The sequence below is a fragment of the Ambystoma mexicanum genome, chromosome 8 (assembly GCF_040938575.1).
Source record: "Ambystoma mexicanum isolate Mex_15411 chromosome 8, UKY_AmexF1_1, whole genome shotgun sequence".
Taxonomy (NCBI): Eukaryota; Metazoa; Chordata; class Amphibia; order Caudata; family Ambystomatidae; genus Ambystoma; species Ambystoma mexicanum.
Window position 1 is genome coordinate 1,220,571,392 of NC_090929.1, and position 15,610 is coordinate 1,220,587,001.

Here is a 15,610-nt window from a genome sequence, read left to right on the forward strand (position 1 = left end):
CCGATGACAAGTTCAGAAGACCTGCACCACCAGCAAAAGTTTTAAATATCCTCCTACGGTCTTTTAGCCTGGTAGACATTTGGAGGACACTCCACCCATTAGTGAGAGATTACTCACATCACTCCAGCTCACACAAAGTTTACACAAGGTTAGATTACCTATTCACAGGAGAGGAACACATATGGGAATTTGAGGAAGCAGAATACAAAGCCAGAGTATTGTCAGATCATGCCCCATTAGAACTCCAGTGGGTAATAATGGCACCCAGACCGGCTATACCAACCTGGAGGCTACGAAGTGAAACCCTATTGGACACAGCGTTCAGAGAACATGTGCGAAAACACACAGAGGAATTTCTTAAGATTAACGAGGGCAGCATTGGATAAGTAAGAACAGTATGGGAGACATTTAAAGTTAAGAGTAGGGGAGAGATGATAGCTCAAGCACAGGGTGCGCAAAGCCAGCACTTCAGAACTAAACAGAATAGAACTGGAATTGGGCAGGTAGATAAAAGGAACAGCTCAGGAGAGGAGATCTTGGATGAAGAAATCAGATTAAGACACAAGTGCCTAACACAATCAGATGGACTGGGTAAATTTAGCTATGCAAAGCATTTAGAAAAAACACATGCGGAAGGGGATAAACCAGGCAGAGTGGTGGCGTGGCTATGCAAGAATGATAGTAAGAACATGCCAACACACTCCGTCCAGAATAAAGAGGGCACTGTGTACAATACCCAAATGGAGGTGAACAATACATTCTATGAATATTACAGCGAGCTGTATGCAGATGCCATTGAGGAGCATTACGACGTACTACAGGGAGCAGTAGACCTCATACTCTTACCACAACTATAAATAGAGAAAGTGCAGGTGTTAGAAAAACCTATAACGACAGAGGAGGTTCTGTCCATAGTAAGAGCACTGCCCTCAGGTAAAACACTGGGCATGGACGGGCTACTGAGTGAATTGGACCTGTCTTGCTGAAGGTATTCATGGAAGCGCTTGAAGTAGGGAAGCTCCCAGAAAGTATGAGAGAAGCTGTGATAATTCCCCTTGCCAAGCCTAATAAAAAAATAATAGAGTGTGGCTCCTACTGGCCCTTGTCCCTATTGAATCAGGATAACAAGATCCTCACAGCACTACTGGCGAATAGGCTCAGTAGAGTAATATCAGAACTTATACACCCTGATCAAACGGGATATGTGCCAGGAAGGAATATTTCCTGCAATCTACGCAGTTTACATCATGTTATTAGCAGCACAAAAGATTGGGACAAGTACTGTGCAAAGGCTTCGCTAGATGCAATGAAAGAGGTTGCCTCAGTCCATTGGGATTGGGATTGGCTCTGCACGACAATGATGAAATTAGGCTTCGGGCCAAAGTATATGCAGTGGATACAATTGATTTATCTAAACGCATGGCTAGGGCCAAAACTGGTGGCATCTTCTCTGAGAGATGGGAGTTGAGAAAAAGAACAGACAAGGTTGCCCAGTATCTCTGATGCTCTATATCATAGCAATGTAACCAATATCAGCATTCCTGAGGCAAGAATACAGGGATGCAGGAATCAGGATAGATGGTGTGAGGCATGTAGTATCTATGTATGCGGACGACACGCTACTATATATACAAGACCCTGAGGGGAATCTGCAACACATATTGGAAGTACTGGACAGCTTTACCGTGTTGTCAGGAATTATGATTAACAAGAGCAAATCCTGTCTCTTCCTGCTAGTCAAGCTCACTTCAGGAAACAAGGCAGAGCTACCAACACTATCCCTACCATGGGAAAAAGATACCTTTCGATATCTTGGGCTAGATATATACGACACCCCAAAGCAGGAGCACACACACAACACCGTAAAATCTCTAGAGGGACTAGGGAATTCAATGAGATTTTGGGGCAGCTGCCATTGTCGGTAATGGGAAGAGCAGCAGTATTAAAAATGGTAGCGCTACCCAGTATCCGGAATTGTTCTGGGAATATCCCCTACAATATACTCCAAACATTCTTTACCAAACTAGAAACAGAATGCAGACGTTCCCTCCATGGTAGGTTCTTCTTCCCTCTTTGCAGGGTGGTAGACATAGAGTAGCGCTGAGTACTCTCCAGAGGCCCTACGATAAAAGGGGGCTGAGAATTCTGAATTTTGAACTATGTTACCTAGCAAGCGAAATGCAGTATGTGGTCGACTGGCTAGCAGACGATCCCACAATGTACACAGCACTCCTGCAACCAGCTATACAACACCTACACTTAAAAGAGGTATTATGGGGGTCCCCAACAAAACCACAAGAATACCCACACTTGGTGAAATTGGGCATACAGCTATGGCGTAGAACATGCAAAAACGTAAGATCAAAGACCTGACATTGCTACATATACCCTTGACTGCGGTGGTGACAGAAAACAGAGGACTAGGGGCTAATGTGAGACTTCATTGGGAGACATGTGGGATCATAACAATAGGGGATTTGTGGAGAGAAGTTTCCTTATTAGGTTTTCAAGAATTGCAGGAAATAACAGGAGGACAATACCTTCTACACCACTCTATTTTGAATACGGTGAAGGGGAGATGGCCAGTGATAGGGGGAGACACGACAGAAACAATAATTAATATCTCAGAAGGTGGGCATACTATGATGTGTTTATAGAAAACCACTCCAGAGGGGGACTGCAAACCAGGGCGAAATGGGAAGCAGAACTAGATAATGTCTTCATGAACAAGGAATTATCGAAGGTGTTTAATTATCATAAGAAGATCTTCAGAAATGCTAGATTGCAGCTACTATAAATGTATGTAGCACAGAGAGCCTTTCTAACACTGAGAACAATAGCTGGATTTAAGGGGGTGAGAAGACAAGTCTGTCCGAAATGTAAGGAGGAGAATGCTAGAATGCTACATTTGTTTTGGGGATTTGTCACCATATGAAAGTGTTGGAGGGAGGTTGCACAAAAACTGTCCAAAGGGCAAATAGAACTGGACGTCCAATCACCGGAAACATGTATACTTGGGCTCTTCCCGAGGAGCAAGAAAGGGAAAGTGCTGGGGAAACGAAAAGATCTAGCATATGTACTAGCTAAACGCTGCATTGCAATGGAATGGAAATCAGAAAAGGGTCCTTTGTAGAGACGTGTTGGAGGGTCTTGCAAAAATGGACAATAGCACAGACAGAGGTGTGGAAACAGGCGAGCAGTGGTAAAAAATATAAAGACCTGGGGGAGGACATGCTAAGTTGGACAGAGCTCACAATAACCCTATTCATAGCAGGTTTCTGGAACAGAAGATGAAGAATTGCATGAATGGAGATAGATGATAATGTGAGGTGTACAAGCAAAGAGATTTATATAAGATACCATAGTCTGGCTAGTTAGGGTGAGGGAGGTGGGTTGGAGAAGTTTATGTTTAGCAATAGGTGGTACATGGAATGGACACTGGTAACGAACTGTGATCCTTTATTCAATTGTGAAATGTGTACACCTATATGTTGTTGTTAAAAAATAAAATAAAAATGTTTAACAAAAAAAAAAGATGTTTTAAGATCTGCTCAGTTGTATTGTTCCACATAGGGAACGCCTCTGGGTATCTGGCAGCGTAATCGACGATGACGAGGACATATTTACTACCCAGTCTAGAGGTTTCCAACGGCCCAATGATATCCATCCCAATTCGGGAGAAAGGGACTTCTATGATTGGTAAGTGGTTTAGAGGGGCAGGTAAGGGAATATTTGCACTGGTGTTGTGGCATATTTCACATGTCTGGATGAAGTTATTTAGGTCCGCATGAATACCAGCCTAGTAGAATTTGCCACTGATGTGAGCTTGGGTTTTAGATTGTCCCAAATGTCCCCCTGTCAAATGAGATTGTGCAATCTCTAATATGATTTTACGATGGGTTTTGGGGATTACTAATTTTACTTTACTTAGGCCTTCTCTGGAGGTTTCCTTTCTATACAGTAATCCCTGTTTCAGAAAGGCAAAAGGGTTCCCCTTTTCTCATCCTTCTTCCTCAGGAATCACTTGTACAAAAGCCTCTGCGAGTGCTGGATCATTTCGCTGGGAGCAGCCTAAATCAGGAAGGATGGTAGGTTCTTCTTCCCTCTTTGCCTCAATGATAGGTGGTTTGTCAGCCTCTCCAAAGCCTAAGCTACCTCTCTCAGTTTCTTCTGATTCACTCTCTTCCTTAAAACAACAGAGAAATAGAGTCTTCTCAAGAATTCCCTGTGCAATTTTGCCCCCACAATGTATTTCAAATGAAGTTTTGCCATGATTCTGTAGAAGAACCTTTATGTCTCCCTGGAAGTCGGTATCTATGATGCCCACTAGGACATCCAGACCAAATTTCCAGGCTAGGCCAAATTTTGGGGCCAGTCATATAACAACCCTCATGGGGTATTAGGAACAAGTCTGTGGGAACCATCCCTCTCTTCCTTGGAGGCATAGTATTGTCTCTACTGCTACAAATGTCAAAGCCTATGGATTCTTTCATGGCGGTAGAGGGATCTGAGGCTCCGTGACTAAGTTTCTGGAATTTTAGGGTCCCCCAATTTGTCTCAATTGAGTCACATTCCACTCCCTACACCATATGTAAGTAAAGCATGGTATCAAACAGTGAAGACAGGCACAAGTGATTACAGTTCAAGGGTGTTTATTGAACTTCAATGGGTTGGTTGAACGCCTATCTAACCTAAATCTAAGGATGGGAGCAAGCTATGACCATCAAATAATAATAACGTAGTCTCTGTCAAAATAAAAGGGCTTATACTAATAAACCTATTGCGAAGCCTTACTTCTATATACAAGAAAGTATGGGACAATTGTGCATGCAAAAAGAAAAGTGTTCAAGAAATAAAATGTCAGGACGGTTGAGCAGTTGGCTTCCCTTCCCCATGTTTTCAGCACAGGGAAAGGCGGCATGTTCAAACTTCGCACACACTATGGCTTTTCTGCCACGAGGATACAGTTCAAAGCATAGGTATCAGGGCATTCTCCCAAAGCCTCTTTTCCAATAACAGTCTCTTACTGCAGAGGGCCTCTCATAACAAACAAATATCAAAATTCCACTTAGCAGGATCTTCACATACACATGTTCTTGCTTCCAGTGTTTATCATGGGTCTCCCTCCTTCAGGCTTGGATGCCCGTTTTACCACAATGTGTAAATGTTCTATGTTCATTCTTCGCCCGTTTATTTTTCACTGCACTTTTTGATGAAAAATGTTTGCCGAAAAAAATCATCATTGTTTTATTTTTTATTTGGGGGGTTCTCCCATTCCTGTTCCTCTATAATATATTCCTATGCACCACCCCACCCGACCACTTATATGCCCCCCAACATCCATATTTTTTGATGTTTTTTATCTGCAAAAATGTTTAGGCAAAAAGTGCAGAGAAAAAAAACAGGGGATGAATAAACGTTGTACCGTTTACACTTGGTCTCCCTCGTTCGGGGTCGGACCATGGATCTCCCTCGTTCGGGCTTGGTTCCCTTTTGTACAATATTCACATTTGATCTCCCTCGTTTGGGCTCGGACCATGTAATCTCACTTTCTACGGTCTCCTCTTGATATCAAAATCAAAGACTTTCGAATGTGCAATGGGTTTTGCTCAAACCCTTGCAGGACCACTTTGATTCACTTTGCACAATTATCTGAAGAATCTTCTACTTTCGTTTCTAGAATTTCTTGGCGGGATACCTTACAGAGACCTTCGATTGAGCACATTGACAGTGCCGGACCACTTTGTCAACTGTAACACATATTTCCTTCTCAAGTTCAAACATTCATCAGCCATTCAGCTTAACTCTCATCTTTCATCACACGCTTTTTACAATGTACGTTCCAGCATTCGTTATACAATGTTGCCGCTTGCAACTTTGACTTTAACACAGACTGGTCTTGCATCGGTCTCCCCAGCTCATTGGCTGTGTTGATCTCTCTGGCGCTTCTTTGTGCTTGAAGCCAAGGACGATACCACAGCGGTTGCTGCTCCTCCCTGCCTTGGTTGGTTATGCAGGAGGGCCTTTGGTATCTCCGACATAAAATGCCGGATTCTTCAGTCTGGTATCCTGGCCTTACACTTTCTGACTCAAAGGTTTCTTGAAAGTAACGGTTTCTTGCCGAAAATGTCAAGGGTATTTCCCTCCCTGCAAAACCCTTCTTGGTTTGCCATCTTTGTCCCCTTGTTCAGCTACCGACTCGAAACTGCTGTTACTTCGAGTGCTTTGCCTCGCTCAGAGTGCGCTCTCATGCTCAGCCTTTCATCCGTGTGGGGAAGTTTAATGGAAGTCAGGTGTGAGTGATTGTCAGTAATTGCCTGACTTTGCCTGACCATAGTAGTGGGACATGTCAGCTACACTGCTCGGGGATGAGTCTGTTTTCCCCCAGAGCGGGCTACCCGTGTTTGTGAAGGGAAAGGGGGAGGGGGTACATGTCAAATGTATCCTACATGGTAGGATGGGTTAAAGATGTTACAGGTGGTGGGACACTGTATCTCGCCATCCGGTGTCCCACTCCCACTGCCCAAAAACCCCTTCCCCAGGTGATCCTCCCGCACTGGTCCATCCCCAGGGTCTGGATCCAAAGTCCATGGCCGTGCCATGAACAGCTGAGAGAGAAATTCACAGGGACTAGCGGGTGAGACACCTGCTGGTTTCTCACAGTACCCAACACTTACTTCCGGTCACTTCAAAAACATATGGGGGAATTCATATGGAACCACAAAAAACCTAGAGTGTCAAGACAGGTCATGAGAACCCTCCGGAGCAAAGGAGGCCTGAGGGAGCCATCCTTTAGAGCATACTACCTCGTGGCACAGTTTAGAGTGATTAGAGACTGGTTTAAGGAAGTCTGGGGGAAGGTATAGAGAACCATGGACATGGCAGTAGCAGGAGCTCGGTAAGAGGAGGTCCTATGCGGCAGAAGGTAGACAGACCATCAAGTATGTATTGCAGCGATATAGGTGTGAGAAACATGAGGCATTTCTCCCAGGTTATTCCCGGGGATCCTTTGTTCAGGTGGCCAGAGGAGGCCCATCACTCTTGGATCCCAATCGTGGGCGTGGACAAGTGAGGCAGAATCACCTGGGCAGGGGGTTCTTGGGGTCTGCAAGAGGAACATCCTTGGGTGAGACGCGGTATCCAAATTTTTCTGATGCACCCTACCCGATATCCCTGCAGTCTTTATGGGATATTGCCACCAAAATCCCATTCCCCCCAGTACTTTCCCTTACGGAAAAGAAGGAGAAAACAACAGGGGAACTCAAGATTATCTCTAAACCCCAATACGAAGTTTGCCACTCCACAGCACTACAACACCCATAATCCCTTTCCCCTATTAAAATCCACAATGATTGGGACAAGGAAGAGGCAAATGGGAGACATGAGGATTACCCATAGGAATTGATGGGCAATGGCTTCCTATGGGAAGTCTCCATGTTGTACCAATAATGAGGTCAGGCAGAGTCAGGCAGGGAGGGGCAACTACTCACACCTGACTCCAATCAACTCTAGCTGGGAGTATAAAAGCAACAGCCAGAAAAAGCATTGCGGCGAGTCAGGATCCTGGAAGGTGCTGTAGAGTAGGAGAAAGCCCTAGTGAGCTGGATAAACCCTGGGAGACCTGGAGGAGGAAAAGAAAACTGCTCAAACACTGGCCCTGCTACCAGAGAGGAGATTGCAGTGTGGAGGAGGAAACTATCCTTCCAGAAGGCAAGACCAGGGGCAGCTGGGGTTGCCTCGCGGTACCAACAGTTACACTTGAGGGAGAGACCCTGACCGCCTAGTAACATCTCCTTTTGGCTCCTGCAGCTCCCAATGATATAAAATGCCATTTCAGGGAGCAAAGAAGTGGGAGCCAAATTAGCCCATTGCATTCTGGGACTAGAAGTCCTAAAGCCTTTTTGTTGAAATTGTGATCTTTGAAAGGAGGCACAAGCCCTGTGGAGAGAAGCTTTCTTGCTGAATATTAAAAAGGGGTCCGAGCCCGGTTGAGGGAGAACCTTGAGGAACTTTAAGAAGGTTTCCGAGCCCGACAGAGGGAGACCCAGTGGTGAAGAAAAAGAAGGAAACAAAGCCTTCAATACAGATGGTGAGTCAGAAGACACTGTGAGAAACCGGCCTGCGTCATGTTGTGAGCGGTGAAAGTGTAAAGAGACAGCCCTTGAACTGTACATAAAGAACTATTATAAAAACGCACGGAAAAGACCCGCTGCAGAGTGGTCTGGCGCCACGTGGGTGCTCACGCAAAAGACTCTGGCTGGTCCTCTTTTTGTTGAATACCAGAAGGCCCTAAAAAAGGGCGACATGAAGTGTCAGAGTGGTCCTACAAGGGTCACGTCCAATCCCTTGTACACACGAATGTCTCTGACCCATTGCCGAAAGAAAGCTACGAGAAGGAAACCCAGCTTTCAGGTGAGATGAGCAAATCATGAACTGTGTTAAAGATGGCTATGTGAACCCGACAAAGGGAGGCCAAGGGAACAACCAAGACAAGTAAATCCCATATCCCATATCGTGATAAAGCAAAGTGAACTGTGAGATCGACAGATGTGAACCCTACAGAGGCATGCCTGCGAGTTGGGGTGAAAAGTAATACACCTGTAAACATTGTGTCGACAAGAGTGAACCCAGCTGAGGGTTGTCCACAATAACTGACTGTTTAAAAAGACCATTTAAGGCTCTTGAATATTGCAAGCTGCATTTCAAAGGCCATAGTGAACCCGACGGATGAAGGCCCAAGTTACAAGAAGGAGCCAAGCCACTAGGACTCCCTTATTGTTATTTGATGGTCTTAGCTTGCTCCCATCTTAGATTTAGGTTTAGATTAGGCATTTATCTCACCCAATTTAAGTCAATGAACACCCTTGAACTGTGATCACTTGTATCTGTTGTCTTACTGTTGCCACCATTAGTGCCCTACATGGGTTATTGTGGGATCAATCAGTGAGACGGGCGGGATTGATCACCTTCCCCTCCCCACTAACATCTTTGTTTAGAAATCCTCAATTTATACCGGGCATGAGGGGTGGAGAGTTCGACAAGTGGCAAGAGAGGGGTGCAGAAAGCTGAGGGACATGATTAAAGGGCAAGAAGTGAAATCCTTTAACCAGTGTAAACAGGATTTTGAATTAGGAGAAGGAGAGAGATTCTGTTATCTCCAATTGAAACATAGGTTGCTTCACCCTAAGGTGACGCGTGCCGCCACTAGGGAGCTTACCCCCTTTGAAAAATGTGTCTCAACGGAAACAGGGAATTAACACATTGTCGGGGCAATCAATGGTATCATTAAAGAGGGGCAGGAACCTGGGAATAGGAGATACATGGAGAGATGGGTGTTGGCAGTGGGGCACCCTGTTGAGGGGGAGCAATGGTCCGCTCTATGGGCACAAATCCCCAAGCTAACAAGGGCAATTCAAATACAAGAAAAATGGACAGCGAGGATGGTCCAATGGCATTTGACTCCCGAGATAAGATGCTGCACAAATTCTATAAGGCAGTCCCGGAAAGGTGCTGGAGGGAATGTGGGGAAGTGGGGACGTGGGAGCAAATTTGGTGGGAGTGCCCATCCATCTGTTTATACTGGGCGTGGATCCAATCAACACTGGAAGAGATCTTTGGGGAACCCCGTGCCCCGCTCCTCCTTCGGCAGAATCAGTGTCCCGTAGGTGATCCTATGCTTGGCACCTGCCCAGAGGAATTTCAACAGGGCCGCCTTGACATTGTAAAAAATGTACCTTGGGACCACCATTGGCAGCATTTGGAATAAGAATAGAAATGTGGGCAACACCAACATTTGGATACGGTTTAGGCGTGCCATCCATGTAAGCTTCAACCTTGCCCAACTCGCCATATATTTCCACACCACAGACCATAACAGCAGGTAGACAAAAAGGTCTTGGAGCTCCTCCACCGAGAACGAACATGGCCAAATAACGTGTTCTATGGGAAGGAGCGCACTTGGGAGGGTCTACAACCATGTTTTAGCTCAGTGTACCTTTCACAGAGGAGAAACATCTATTTGCATATCAGTCTTTGTCCTACCCACAAGGGCAGCCCAGCACCGAAATGCTAGGCAATTCTCCTCTGAACAAGAGTAACCACAGCAACCTGTAAGGAACTCATGGTGGCAATAGTAAAGACAAACACAAGTGATCACAGTTCAAGGGTGTTTATTAAACTGTAAATTCAGGGTGAGGGGGCGCTGTTGGACGCCGACTGACATGGCCGCCTGACTGAGGAGCTGCGCCGTTACCAGAAGATCCGTCCAGATATCCTGTGAATTCTGAATGACAAACCACTGCATTCAGCTGGGGCTGTGTCTCTGACTTCCTGGTGCACCGGCTGCGGAGTTTCATCGGCATAAAAAAAGTCGCGGGCTCCATGCGTTTGAGCCGCGGCCATACTGTGTGTCCCGCCCCTCCCCCTCCGGGACCTGGCTGTGTGTCTGCGGGCGATCGAGCATTGGCCTGCGGGGATCCTGCTGTGGTCTCTGTTGTCGGCCGCGGGTTGCAGAGTGGACCAGGGGAGTCAGAGCCTGTGCCGGGTTTGGCCCCTCCGGGAGTGCCTGTGGACAGTTGGAGTCTCCCGTCCCTGAGTGGAGGGCTGTCGGGCGGGAGCGAGGGTCAGCCATCCTGCGTGGCGGCATCTGGGCGCCCTCGGGTAGGTCGGAGTGAGGGCTCTGTGGTGTCTTGCCGGTGCCGGTCTGTTGATTTCCTCTGGGGCCTCTGGGAGATACTGTGGGGGCCCTCCGGCTCTCGTTTGGCAGGCCGGAATTGCGGTGGGCTGCCCCTCCTATCCCGATCACATGGCGGAGGTGGGGACCAGTGGCCTTACTGCAGGCTGCAGCGCTGGCCGGTTGGGGTGGGGAGGGCCCGCCCCTCCTGGCTGCTGACTTTGCGGCAGGCCCCGTGTAGGGCGGCCTGGGTCCCCCCGGCTGCCCTGTCACATTGGAACACATCAGAGAGCACGGACCTGGAGGAACCCGCCACAAGTGAACTCAGAACCTATTCCCTGGCACTTGTTCTTCGTGTAGGAGGTTGAGTGGCTTGCGCCCGATGGACAAACCCCTCCACTGGCTATCTGGTTGGGGTGGATATCCCCTCCCCAGCGGCCACCGTGTGTGCTGTGTGCGATCGGCGGGCCTGCTGGGTACGGGGTGAGCCCTCCCCCCGATGCCTGTTACAACCTGCTGGCCAGGTAGGTGGAATTGGTGCATGAAAAGGACTTGAGGCGTGGTTCACCTGCACATCCATTGAACTACACTGGTCATTAATCGAGTGGAGTGTTCGCCCATCAGCAGTCACCATTATGGAGAGCTGCGCTGAACGTAGTGAACTGAGGAAATTTTATAGCGCAGATAGTGTTCAGATCCTGTAATAACTGCCTGACAATATCAGCCTTCCTTCTAAACTGTTGCGGACCTGTCTTTGGCTTGCTGGCAGCCTGATCCTTCCTTCGCTGAGGCGCAGCTTGATTCCTGAATTTGGTACAATACAACGCTATCACGGAGGACATGACCAGAGGCAATAAGACCAAAAGAAAAGTTCCAATGGATGCCTTTACGAACACTACACAGGAGGGCAGGAATGAGGAAATCCTACATGACGGTCATTCGGTGCCCCCGGGCCTGGCTGATGGTGCGCCGGACCCATATATGGCAGCCCTCCAGGCTGGTTTTGCAACAGTTAACTCCAAGCTCGATGACATGGGGTCCACGATGGCATTAATCAAGGCAGACTTACACAAAGTGAGCGCTCGTATGACCGAAACAGAAACCCGAGTGAGTACACTGGAAGATGTGACAGCAAGTCATGGCAAGAAGATGAATGAAATGTGATGAACTCAAATCGAGGTCGCGCCGCAATAATGTAAGAGTAGTCGGGCTGTCTGAGAAGCAGATTAACACATTAATGGAAGTGTACCTCGAGGAGGTGATTCGCACTGTCTAATCGGAGGCCCAATTCTCACAACAATTCTTAATCGAAAGGGCTCATCGATCACTGACTGCACCTCCTAAGCCTGGGGCCCCATGGCGCACAGTTATTGCTCGGTTCCTCAATTATCGCGATAGGGACATGATCCTCCTCCTCTCTAGGGAGAAGGGCACGTTGCTGTATTATTCAAGTAAGATACACATATATCCTGATTTTTCTAACAGTGTGCAAGCGGCACGCCTCACCTTCGATCATGTTAAGAAAGCTCTTAGAGCTTGTGCCATCCCATACGCGATGCTCTTTCCTGCCAAATTACATCTTCACTATCAAGGAAAGACCCAATTCTTTGAATCGCCAGAGGATGCCTTGAAGTATATAGAACACAACATTCCGCAGACACAGGGAGACAGGAATGCACAGTCCAGATTGAACACTTGAGAATTGGTCACCTAAATTCGGATGATAATGGCGCGGTGACCATCAGTCTGGTCGGGTCGGTAGGGTGACGAAGAGAAACCCACCAACTAGTGCCGCCCGATTACCTGTCTCAAATGTTAAGTTAAGTTTGGGGCTTACACTGTCCAGTTGGGGGGATAGTGAAGGAGGGGGGAGGGGATACCATTGGGCCTGTTGCCCACGAGTTGGGATACATATGGCACAGCGTCATAGAATGGTTGATTGGGAATATGTCATCGTGCAGAGCGACTCACATCAAGAACAATATCTCAGCGGTATAAATATGGTCATTAGAAATATCAATAAGACAGTGCTACATCCAAAGGGGCTTAAACCAATGGGGATCACGGACACTGACCCGGATGGCAACTAAAGGTCAAGGAATTAAATTGCTAACCTGGAACATCAGGAGACTAGCCCACCCAATTAAGGTTAGAAAGGTGTTGGCATATGCAAATCGACATAAGGTGGATATTCTCCTCCTCCAAGAAACTCACATCACTAAAAAGATTGCTGACACATTTGCGCCAAGCTGTGGACCTCTGAAGGTGGCCACAAACTACTGTACTATGGCTAGGGGAGTACTCACTATTGTTCACAAACGCCTACATTTCCAGTTGACCAATTCCGTCATAGATGATGAAGGGCGGTACGTGATCCTGTGGGGGCAACTGAATAATCAGGAGGTTATTATTGTCAACACCAATGGCCCTAATTTAGATACTCCGGCATTTTACCTGCGGATAGTGGAGCTTCTGTCCCCCGTGGGCACCGCAAAAGTGATGTGGGGAGGAGATCTGAATCTAATACTTGATCTGGGTCTTGACCGCTCTACGGGACAATGCAAAAACCATACTAAAGCGGCACTGACTCTGAAACAGGCGATGGCCACTTTACCGCTGGTGGATACTTGGCGTGAAGTGCACCCACTGGAGAGGGAGTTTACATTCTACCCTGGAGCTCATAGCTCCAGTTCGAGGATTGATTATTGGCTATCCTCACCGGGGTTGATTGCTGAAGTGGAGCATTGTGAAATCCTTCCCAGAACATTGTCAGACCATTCCCCGGTCCTCTTATGGCTGACACCAAGGAACGAGACTCACTCTATTAGATCCTGGCGTATGCCCCCTAATATGCTAAAAGATGACTCAGCTGTAGAACCTCCCCGAATTGAAATTGAAGAATTCTTTCTCCATAACGAAGGGTCAGTAAAATCCATGCAATCAGTCTGGGAGGCGTTCAAGGTGTGGCTGAGAGGCCAGATGATGGGAACATCCTACGGTATCCTTTGGGATATAAGAAAGGAACTCACCCATGCTGAGAGAAAACTCTGTAATCTCGAGGTCCTGCAGCCCGTCAATGTAGGGAGAGAACACCTCCTCAAAATTCAAGCTCAACTAGACATATATAAAGCACTAGCCGATAGAGAATTACATTTCATCTCACAACCTAGCCGGGCACGAAGATATGGAGAAGGAAAAAAATCCAGCAAATCCATGGCGACTCTAATTAAAGCCGAGATGGGTGCCAGACAAATCATCAGCATCGTTGACTCAACTGGTTCGGTTCAAACAGCCCCAGAAGCAATTAATGATGTGTTCAAGCAGTTCTACACCTCATTATACGCCAATGTGGACTAGGTCGAGATAGAAAAGCTCAAGAGATATGTTGACTCTATCCTGCTGCCGGGTCTAGATGAAGATGATAGGATAAAGCTAGACCTTCCACTGACAATTGAAGAAATTGAACAGGCGATTGCCGACTTACGAGCTGGGAAAGCTCCGGGATCGGACGGGATTCCGGTCGACTTTTACAAAACATACAAGGTCGAAATGGCTCCTAGTCTGCTAGCAGTCGGGGAAGATACTCTGGAGACTGACGTGATGCCAACCACAATGAGGGAAGCAGTGATCTCTGTATTGCTTAAACCCCATAAGCCCCCCAGGATCCCTCATCCTACCGCCCGTTATCCCTCATTAACACGGACACGAAAATCTACGCCAAAGCTATAGCCAACCGCCTGACCCCATACATGAATAAATTGATTCACATCGACCAATCAGGTTTCATTCCAACACGTTCAACTGCTCTAAATTTGCTGAGCTTTTTTGCTATCACAATTAGATCCCAAAGCCAAAGCTGCTGCCATCACCCTTGACGCCGAAAAGGCGTCAAGGGTGACTCTGTCAGACTCATGGAACTATATGGTTTTGATCCTTGCCAAATTGGGATTTGGTCCAGCATTTTTGGGGTATATACGAGTGCTTTACAGGCAGCCGACTGCAAGGGTAAGAACAAACAATACCATATCATCCCCCTTCGCACTGGAAAGAGGCACTCGCCAAGGTTGCCCTCTCTCCCCTTTTATTTTTTCACTCACTATTGAAGGTATGGCGGCCAAGATCAGACACGAACATACATGGAGGGGCATCCGTATCAGAGGTTCCCCACAACTCCCCTCCTTATACGCTGACGATACGATGATTTATGTGCGGTTCCCTGAAACACACCTACCCCTATTATGAACGCGATTTCCACTTTTTCCATTTACTCGGGCTATAAAATAAACCAAGCAAAGTGTGAGGTTATCCCGCTGACTCCAGCCACCAAACAGTCACCAGCGTTAATTGGGTTTAAGTGGTCGCCCACCACTGCATGCTATCTAGGGATAATAATGTCTACAGATAGGCAACCACGGGTTACAAATAATCACGAAGCATATTTACATACTTTGGAACATAAATTAAAGATTTGGGGGGCTTTACCAATATCTATATATGGTCGAGTCGCTCTACTTAAAATGGTTGTGGTCCCTAAACTTATTTACTTGTTTTGTGGTGTCCCCGTCTGGCAGGGAAGGGAATTTTTTCACAAATTGCAGAAACTTTCCACCGCTTTTGTGTGGGTGGGGAGGGCGGTCAGGCTCAGCTGGCCGAAGATGTGTGAGAGATTTGAAACTGGTGGTCTGACGGTTCCTGACTATTTGCTATATTATCATGGGGCTCAGGCACACTTTGCGCGATACTGGGCTTCTACAGCCGAACCGCATGCCCATGTGCGTGCCGAAAAGTTTGCAGCGGCTCCTTCTAATATTCAGGCGATGCCATTCTCTACTGTTAAAGGGAATATCACAGATATAGATCCGGTGGCCTCTACGGTCTGAGCCTGGTCGTCCCTATTCACTAGAGTAGGATGTGAAATACCTTTCTGGCCGTTTCTTT